Source organism: Lolium rigidum, chromosome 2 (genome assembly GCF_022539505.1).
Source record: "Lolium rigidum isolate FL_2022 chromosome 2, APGP_CSIRO_Lrig_0.1, whole genome shotgun sequence".
NCBI lineage: Eukaryota > Viridiplantae > Streptophyta > Magnoliopsida > Poales > Poaceae > Lolium > Lolium rigidum.
In genome coordinates this window covers 12,733,611-12,744,063 of record NC_061509.1, presented here as the reverse complement: position 1 = coordinate 12,744,063, position 10,453 = coordinate 12,733,611, and the positions used below count along the sequence as shown (strand labels likewise).

Below are 10,453 nucleotides of genomic sequence, written 5' to 3'. Positions count from 1 at the left end.
AACAATGAGCTCCCATAGCTCCACACTTAGCACTGCGAATATGAGATTCCATAGCAGATTTCCAATGTGGAAAGTGAGTTCCATCGTAATGGGGAACGGTCCCACTATGGTTTATATGAGGCATGGGTGAAGTGTTTCTGGGATAGTCATGGTTAACATCATGGTAGGATTCCTTAGAGGCCGAAGCCCCACTAGGAGTTCCACCCGCAGTTAGGTTCTTAAGCATGGCAGTCATTTCGTCATTTGGTTTTGTAGCTCATCCTCCTTTTTCTTCTTCTCGGCATCATATGCCAAGAATCTAGATTTCATCTCTTTAACCGAAAGGTTAGAGTCGTCATCTAGACCCTCGAAGAGTTTATCCATCTCACTCTTAAGGCGGTGAAGCCCTTAATAAGAGTCCAGGCTCGATACCAATTGAAAGTATAGAGATGGTAAACCTAGAGGGGGGTGAATAGGTTTCTACAAATTTTAATTCTTTCTTTGCAATATTAGGCTTTGCGGAATATAAAGATGAGCCTAATGCAAACTAGGTGAAGCAACCTATATGAGGATACAACTAACTCGAGCACGAAGGCTCTCACAGCGCGGTTAAATCACAAGTAAGGAGTTCGGTTAGAGATAACCGATAGCACGCGGAGACGAGGATGTATTCCCGTGTTCCCTTGCTTTGCAACAAGGTACGTCACGTTTGGAGGAGTGGAGGTCCCACGAAGGATTCCCCGCGCCACGAAGGCTCACCCTATTCTCCGGAGCCTATCCCACGAAGGAATAGCTCACTCACTTGTGGTAGACTTTGAGGTAGCCTCCAAACCTTCACAATCTTGCCCGGAGCAAATCCACAGCCCGGATGCTTCCGGACTTCTCTTGCCCACCTAGGGTTTCCAAGGAACCCTAGGAAGCAAGCTTCTCAATGAATACAAGGGGAATGAGATTTGGCTTGGTAGAACGGTAGATCGGGTCCTCCTCTAATGATTCCCCGGAGGGATTTGAGTTTGGGTGGAGGAGGAGGGAGATCTGAGGCTTTTGGTGTTTCTAGCAATGGAGTATGAGAGAGAGAGCTCAAGAACAGCTTGTAGTGTAGTGCCTCACCCTTCCAAGGTAGAAGAAGGGGTATTTATAGTGTTCTTCAAAAACTGGCCGTTGGTCACTTGCCACATCAGCAGATTCGTCGAGAAACCCGGTCGACCGGATTTGGCGCCGGACAGGCCGGTCCACAGCCCGGTCAGACCGGGCCACAGACCGGGCCGCCGGTTTCCAACCGGAGCTGGGACCGGGTCTTGACCGGGCAGGCTTCGAGCTTATCGGATGGCGCCCGGATGTCACGAGCGCAAGTCCGGTTGCTGACCGGGCCGCTCGGTCCGGCGCCCGGTCGGACCGGGCCATGGACCGAGAGCAGCCGGTCCGGAACCGGGCTGGTGACCGGACGCGGACTCGGAGGGCTCGCCTTCTTTCATCGGAACTTGCCCGGATGGCACCGGTTGAGGGTCCGGTTGGCGACCGGGCTGTCCGGTGCCAGGGCCGGTCCGACCGGATCTGTGACCGGCCAGGCTCTGAAAAACCTGCTGATTTTTCATCGAATTGGGGGGGTCTCCCGTTGCCTTTTGTTCCACTGCTACACCATCATATCTCTTTGGCTAATACCTGAAAGTGATCTTGTAGACATGTATTAGTCCAAATACTCTAGCACGGTGTCATAGATACCAAAATAATGGATAAGGGTAAAATACCCTTACAATTGAGTGATGTGCAATAATATATTATACTGTTGTTCATTGGTCTTCATTGGATTTGAAAGATGGATTTCGGTTGTGGGCTAGCAGTAGGTGATCTATGATTGATTGCCACTGCTACTTTGGTGTTGGGTTAAACATGTAGATAAAATAGATTTTGTAATTATGTGTTTTATTGAAGCAATACTAGTGGTGTTCACGGGCTAGTGGAGCTATGTGAGTTTTGTGGATTTTGGTTAATTTGATGCTAGACTGGCTTGGCTCTTTATTGTACTAATTTCCTTTGCCAAGGTTGTAGAACATCACTCGCTAATCTTGGTACTAATTACGTAACTACTATTCAGTTGCCAGTAGCCAGATGATGTTAAACATGATATCATACTGCTATTGTCTAATCTGATTTGAGTTGAATGATGTACCGATGTTGGAAATAGATCCTATGGATCCATTCCAGGTTATGGTATATACCTTGCTCTAGCTCGTAGATTATTATGTTGTTTCTATTGATGTTGATCTTCCCCTTGATCTACCCTTCTCCTTCTAGCTCCAGCTACTACTTACTCTTGCTCTATGAAATCATCTTGCTGGCTTGTGGTGGTTTTGGTGGATGAGCTACTGATGAACTATGGCTCTGGAATGAACTATGGTGTGTTCTGTGATGAATTTATGGAATGTGTGTGGTGGTTTTGTTGCTGATGTCGATGGCTTGCTTGTGTGCTCACAATTGCTATTTATAGCAGCCTCAACTGTTGTGATTGATGGACATGTGGCCCTGTGACTCTTATGTTGCCCTTTGGTGTGAGCAACTTGCAAGTTTGGGGTTGCTGTGAACCCAAGTTACTTGGATAGGGTCGGCACTTGTGATATTTTATCCCATGTTGGGGTTATTTTTGATTACCAAATGGCAATGCCACTTGTTTTCTACGTGTGTTAAATGTGTGCATGTTACACCAGATCAAAGAAATAGAAGATCGGAGATTGAGGAGATGGAGAAGACATTAGCTAGGATTATAATTATATCTACAACAATGTCTATACTGTAATCTTGTAATTTTTTCCTTTCTTTATTTTTTTAATATAAAGAATATTTTAAAGACAATGTAATTGTGTTTATTTATCAATAAAGCTATAATTTCCTTCATTTAGAAATATTATGACTTATTTAATATTTAAAGTGTTAGTTTGAATTCAATTTGAATAATTATTTATAATTCAAATAGCGTGTTTGAATTGGAATTCAAATGCTTTACTTATTTGAATTCAAATTATAGGTTTGAATTTCAATTCAAATTTCCACCCCTCAAAACCCTAAGTGCAAAGAGGTTATGTTGAAATCTATCGCACTCTCACCACGACTAAACCCTAATTCATAGCGAGGGAGAGAGACATCGACCCCCCTGGGTTTTCAGCATTAAAGCGCGTAAATTTTCCCCCTTTTTGCGATGAAATGCACAACCTTTTCTAAAACTACCCTGCGATCGTCCTAAAACATGACATGTCAAATAATGTGTCCCCCCATTTCCACTAGAAATCATATGTGTAAATTTGTATAACATGCCAAAAATACTGGAACGCCCATGCTGAAAATTTCAGGTTCATTGTTTTACTTTCGACGTGTTTGGTTGCCAGCATGAGACCAATCATGCACATGGGATGTACAAACCCTTTATTTGGCTGTAGGTGTAAGGATCCCATCCAAGACGCTAAGGGAGAGGCGTTCGCTCGAAAAGATAACATCCACACCTGACTGTGGAAGAGCAGCTCCAATGTTCCTCGGTACCGTCGGCCATAACAAAATGTTACAGTGTGATTCATAAATCATAACATATTCACATATTCAGGAGATCTATATGGACAATATCTTGATATTTCAAGAAAATATTGTATGCAACTGGTAAGGTCAGAGATGAGATGATCAACGTACCAACTGGTCAAACACCATCAAAGATATAAAGGGGCCCACGACGTTATTCATATTTCAATGTTAATTGTACTACTAGGAAGTGTGCGGCGCGGCGCACGCCGCGCCCGTGCGGTCTACGGTGTGGGAGGATGGTTTTATTGGTGATGGTTGTTATAATCTAATAAAGTGGAGCGCCGATAGTTCATGTACCTTTGCTTTTTTTTTACAGAGTGATGCTTGCCAGTTTGATGGTGTTGTTGCATCGGTGGGTGGCACACTGGGCGAAGTGTGTTGGGATTAATGTTTATGGTCTGCATGATTTCTATTTTGTAGGAATGTATCTTTATTAATAAAAGGCTGGCATGGCGGGTATATTTTTTGGCCCGTGTTCATGTGTAGTTATTTTTATTGTTCAGTTATGGTGTCTTTAGAGTGGATATGAGAGACAAAGCATAGATATTACTATCATGTATGAGTTGCAGATCAAGCGTACCAGCAAATCGAGAACTTTCCTTCGATGGTGGTCCATGATGGTATTCGTGAGTTTGAGCAAGTAGCTGAGAAGTATATATATTCGCTAGGGGCTACGTTGTTTGTCAGTACCTTTACTGTAGGAACTGTCTTTATGTTTAATAAAATTACTGCGTTGTTGCGGTCACGATTATGGTTGTCCGTTCGGTCTTTATATCCTAGAGTGTATTCTAAAGATGTGCATGCCGTATTATGATGCATGTTTTCCATTCTCTGTTCGTGGCTAATGTTGAATGATGGTAATATATAGATAGAGATAGTGAATAAGTAAGGGTCTGTATTGAAAAAGTTTAACATGTGGCTTGGAGTTTGATTTTTTTTTTAAACGGCTGAAGAAACATTAAAACATATGGCTGGAACAGCCGGCTTCGTACTTTTTTAGAAGCCTGCAAACGGGGCCGTATTTGTAGGCTCATTTAGATTCTTTTTTTTTTAGAATATTAGGCTCATTTATAGATTGTAAAGTGTCATTGCCGATGGTCCCCTGTTGGCTGTTGTGTGAAATAAGGAAGCCGAGGTCCAAGGCACGCCGCACCCGTAGGGTGAAAACGATGCATCAGTGATCATATATGCATCAGTCCGGTGCAACTATATACCATACCGAGCATTTGTAAGTAGTAACTACATTACCTGAATCTGAATCGCTTTTATCGGTTGTTGAAATATGTGTCTTAACAAAAGCAAAAGGAGCTAAGTAAGTATATTGTACGCAGTTCACTATAAATCCATCTTTTAAACGAAATAGATAATAGTTTGTACATGAATGTATGGACACTCTTAATAAAGTGTAACAGGAATGGTCTACTATTTAACAGCTTGACTCATAGATAATAATGCATATTTACTTCAGTATAACATGTCAGAGTGATGCAAGATTACTAATGAGGTGCTTGCGAATTCCGCCATGTCAAGAAGTTTGGCAAAATGTAGCAATTTAGCTAGAACTGGAAGCATCCGCATGATCAATGGCATGTATCATGAAGATCTCAAATGTATGGTTGATCCTTCTTTTAATTGTTCTCTCAATTGATCGATGCGGTTTCTCGCATGTATAGTTGTGGCCTCCGGTACTACCAAGATCTGAAATATATAGGTTGATTCTTCTTTTAATTGTTCTCTCAATTGATCGATGCGGTTTCTTGGTATACAGTCTTCCATTGTGTTTCACTCGGATGTCTCAAAGCTAGCTATTTATTCTTTGGCCAAGTAGGCACAGTTGAAATAAATTCAGCATAACAACTTGTTGAAATTTCAGTGCTCCTGCAAGGAACGCGGACATGTACTAACATGGATGTTTATTTTTTTGCTGTACTTGATTATACCGCTGATAGATGTTATATGTATAATGAAATTAATAAGATTTTAGTTCATCAGATCATAGATAAAACAGAAATTAATAAGATTTTACTGTACCTGATTATTCCGCTTGCCCGTGAGACGAAGGATTTTGTTACATTACTGTCAGGCAATAGGCAATGATGTGTAAGATCCAAATAAAGAAGAGTTTAATTAGTAGCATCAACACAAAACTACCATATGCCCAGCTAAATTTTATAATTACGTGATAAGATTGTACCGCAAATAAATGTCTGAGAGATGAAAAATGAACACGATAAAATAATGCAATGCATGAGGTATATTCCTTATTATTTACGTCCAAAATACACTACGTATGTGTCATACATGTAGACATATACACGTGTAACGAACACACGCTCTGATCCCCTGTCTTCTCAGTTCTTAGCACGCACATGCATTGCTCCTTGTCTCCACATGATATTGTATTATTTTAGGCCACCGCTGAGTATTTCCGGTCCCCATCTCTTCTCCCTCTTCTCCACCCAAGACACCTACCTTCTTTCTGCTTTTCCAATCCCCTTCGAACTCCTGAAATTCGTAAGCCTTCAGACAAATTTCTTGTGGTACTTCGCCATGGGTGGCACGAATCAGTTTGCCGGAGAGCTCATGCTTGGTGGAGAGCTCACGCTGAAGCATGAGCATCCCCTTTTTTTTCTTCGTCCTTTTTCGGCTCCCATCCTGCACAGGTGCAGCAATTCTGCGACCTGGAACGCCTTCACAAACCAGAGTTCAAAAATCAGAAGCCTGCTCTCGGCCACCAGAAATCAGAGTCTCAGCCGAGTGGACCCCTGTGCTCTCCACCACCCCACCGGATCGAGTGGAATCAGGTATGACACCTAGTTTTACATCATGGTTCTTCTATAGACCCCGGGCATTTGTCATGCATGTCAGTTAAGATCCCTTAAGAAATTCTTGTGGAGTACATTAGAAAGAAATCTGGGAGATACCAAATTGTAGTGCAACGGATCGCAGGATTCCAAATGTTGTTCAAACTTCGCAATTATTTTTCACTGGAAACAGAGATGGTTACACAACTTCCAAATAGAGAACAGAAATGCAGAAGTATATATATTGATGCAATAGTGCATTTCGTTTTGAACCCATTTAGAGGAAATAGGATATCTCTCTATGGTGTCAGAGAAAATGCCAATGTGGAAAACAACTAATTTTCCTAGCAAGTAATCATACAGTAGACCGAAATCTAGCATCTGTTAGCTATATTGTACAAATTTAGTCAGTTGAAATGTAAGTGCAGCAAGTGATTGTGTAGGCATGCTTGTAGGCAAAGAATCATAAATGTTTATGTACTATTCTTTGATAATAGAGTGGGTATCGATAGAGAATAAGATGGATAGCTTGAGTTAACTGCATGCCTTGTGTTTATATGCTATAATAGCTGAATTAAGGCCCTAAATATTTAGAAGGTAGCTTCAATGACAATGAAGTCAAGCTCGAACAAATTTATCTGGGTCACTTGATTTCTGCACTCCAATGATCTTCCAATGGAACCCATGAGGCGACAAATCTTTCACCAACTCTTGAAGAAAACAATTCCATTTACGCAAGAATTACGTTAATTATATGTACAAACCTACTCAGAAGTTGTTTGTCCTTATAATTAGATCTGCAGATTTTTCAATGCGGCTGTAGATTTATTTACATAAAAAGAAGGGATTGATTTGTCTAGTAAACCTAGCTATGCAATATTCGGATAAGTAGGATAAGGTCAGGCGATGTCAACCTATTTCTCCAGAAAAGCAATGTAGTTTCTCTTGGTAATTAGGCACCAAGGAATTAGCCACCAGATGTACACATCTAATGATGGTTTGCCAACAGAGTCGGCCTGTTAGTTGAACTCTTTTCTGTCAAAAGTCCACAGATCTTCACTAAGCTTGTAAAACATGGCAATGGCTCAATAGTTGGATACTTTATCTCAAATTGATAAATTGAATTGCCTCCACAGTCATTGTGTATGTTATTCTCATCTAGTAAACTATTAAACTCTAACTACAAAAATTACCGGGGTAGCTGACCTAACATGTGCACCCATTTATTTATCCTCATTCTCTGTGTTCTACATTTCTGAAATAAAGCTTTTTACCATCATTGATGTCGCTTGTTCCATTGGCTTCCCCTGCACCTGCAGCACCCGTACGGGACTGCTCATAGGCTTGTGCACCATAGTCTCCCCAGCCACAGAACCTGCCCCATTGGTTCCCACCTCCGAAGAATCAGAGACTTGAAAGCACCTCTTACGGATGATTTGCATAATAGGCAAGAAACTTGAACTGAGATTGAGATACTGGATTTTTTAATGTAAACAGAGTAAAATCAGAAACTAATTTACCAATAGTTGAGGGTCTCTCTCGTAACCCAGCGACCGACATCACTGGCAATAGCTCGCCTTCCAGATCAAAGGAGCCGGGGCGGCTCTGGGGGCACCCCAGCCACCAACCCTCATCACTGGCAGGCTAAACTGATGCTCTAAGAGAGAACAGAAAAATCTTTCAGCACAACAGGGAGCACCACACTTGAAGGGCCAACTTACTCGCGCCAGCCGTCCACATCACAAACAAGGTGCATAATATTAGATTTTAGATCCATGGACACACAGTCGAACCCATACCTATACAGAACGTGAATTTATTCAATTTCTGTAGATGCATTCAAATTATACGTACATGAAGCAACAAAGAAAGCTGGCATCAGTGAAATATTTGCCCATAAGTACTACTGATGTTAATAAATCTAAATAAGTATAGTACATTCTGACATAGATAGATACACTAAGAGCAATATAATCTTAGCCCATAGGTACTACAGATTATAAATACGCTGGGATTTCTAATTCTCATCCTTCTTATTCAAATTCCAATAATGGTCAACTTGAAACAGTGAGGTTAGTACATACCAGTAATGTATTCTGAAGTCTTTACTGCGAGAGGCAGAAAAAAATGATTTACTTGAAATCCTCAGCCAATACAGACCGAGCACCTATATGAAGTGAGATGGATATTACAAACGGACCAATCTAGCACAATCACGGATCTATTCAGCACAAAAAAGTATCTTGCTTGCTAGAATGCAATGTCAGCAAGCAAAACCTAAAGAAGTAAATATTGTGCTGGAATTAGAGTATTCAGTGAAGCAAAACGTAAAGAGTTTCATTAAAATTCAGACAACCAAGTAGCCTAAAACTAACAGAAATATTATTCTTTCCATGTGTTGACATCAGTACCTGATGTCGCGGTGGGGCTTAGACCTGACTCGCTGGGCTCCTACTCATGGGACCTGGTGGGGAAGCCGGCGGACGTGTGCAAGAAGTTTCTAGCGGCGAGGGAGAGCCTGCTGTACTTCGCGTGGAGGCGGCTAGCATGGAGCCATCGGGCGATGCAAGGCGCCTACTCGTCGGATATGGACTCCACGGAGGAGCGCTGGAGGCAGCTGCTGATGCGTAAGGCCAGATCCCAGGTCACCCAGCCTGCAAGGAGATGGCCAGGTTCTTGATCGTTCTCTTCGTGGTGCGCTATGTGGAGCGCAAAGGATGCTTATGGATCAAGACCCGCAGCCTCAAGACGCATCTCCCCCTGCCTCCACCTCCTCCTAGCTTTGGAGCAAGAACAACGATGGCCTCAAACTTTGCAGATGGGGAAGATGACCTTGACGCCTAGATGGTCCTTGTCCAGAAGCCTATGCTGCACGCATCCGGCCAGCTCGAACCTCCTCCTACGCTCCAGCTTGCTAGCCGGCGCGGAGTCGGTCAATCCCCACCGATTCCCCATCACCGGCGTCACCATGATGGCCGACGGCAAGCACCAAACCGCCTCCTCCCCAGGGCGCTCGTCTGGGATCTGGACAGGCTAAGATTATAGAAGGGTGCTTGGCTTAGGAAGGAGAAGATCTCAGCCGGCGTCGTGCGGCCGCCGGTGGCGGTGAGGAGGAGCCCCATCGGTTGGTTCGAGAGAAGAGGAAAAGCGAGAGAAATTGATTGAGAGAGGAGGGGCACGGGGCGGTTCGAGATAGGCCTGATGCTTATCCAATTAGCACGCAAGCGGTGGCCGGTTTTCTAAAACAGACTCCCACACGACCCGTGCGTGGCAACCTACTACAGCCGAGCATGATAAATGGAAAGTAACCGGGAAGCTGCCGGTAATTAGCGATTTAGCACGTAAAAAAAAGACACGAGAGGAAATCAAATCCTTGCACCTACTGAATCATGGTTCCATCTACAGGAAAAAACTGTGTCGTGCCAAATCCTGATTGGAGAGGGGGTAACCATCAACAGTACTCAAAAAATTATGGTTTGAGCAAACCAGGTTAGCTTTTATATAGGTTATAATGTGTGCATAGTCATCACATGAGTTTATTTGTGTTCAAATATAAGTACACTAGTACAAAATCTGTTTTTTTTTCTGGCGGGCACTTAAGCCCTTATTATGACAGAGTAGCTAGTCTCTCGTCACAATGTGTTTGTCATAAATGACTTCCTATCTTTGACGGGTGGCCTGCTTGTGAGAGGTAACCTCTAGCTCTGACAGGCTTTTCCAGAGTCCATTAGTGATCAAGACCCTAGTGGTAGTTGTGGACACACCGGATGAAGCCATCGCTGATAGTTTATTGATCAATGAAATTAACTAATACCCGGAGTCTCCACTCTCCTTTCGGGATGTCGATGGCTCGTGGTACTACCTAGAGAATGAGTCAGAACTCCGGTCCACACATTCAGATTCAGAACATTTGACCCATTTTTTAGTTTCTCTAGGTTAGGTAATTGGCATATTAGGATCAAATTACTGAAATTTGCAAACATAATCTTATTCGGATACGGATATATCCACATTTTCTTCAAAATTCAATACCATAATTTGTATTTGTTTTTGTAAAACGGATCCGGATATTTAACCTATCCATTTTCACAGACGTCCGGATT

At 42.6% G+C, this 10,453-nt stretch overlaps 1 long non-coding RNA gene across 1 annotated transcript; it reads right to left on the bottom strand.

Moving 5' to 3' along the window:
* Window positions 1-5,701: 5,701 nt before the first annotated feature.
* Window positions 5,702-9,597, bottom strand: LOC124691300. Its single transcript, XR_006998899.1, has 4 exons — window positions 8,762-9,597; window positions 7,871-8,517; window positions 7,625-7,725; window positions 5,702-6,423 (listed from the first exon to the last, which is right to left on the bottom strand). It is a non-coding gene; the product is annotated as an uncharacterized LOC124691300 (long non-coding RNA).
* Between the last annotated feature and the right edge of the window lie 856 nt (window positions 9,598-10,453).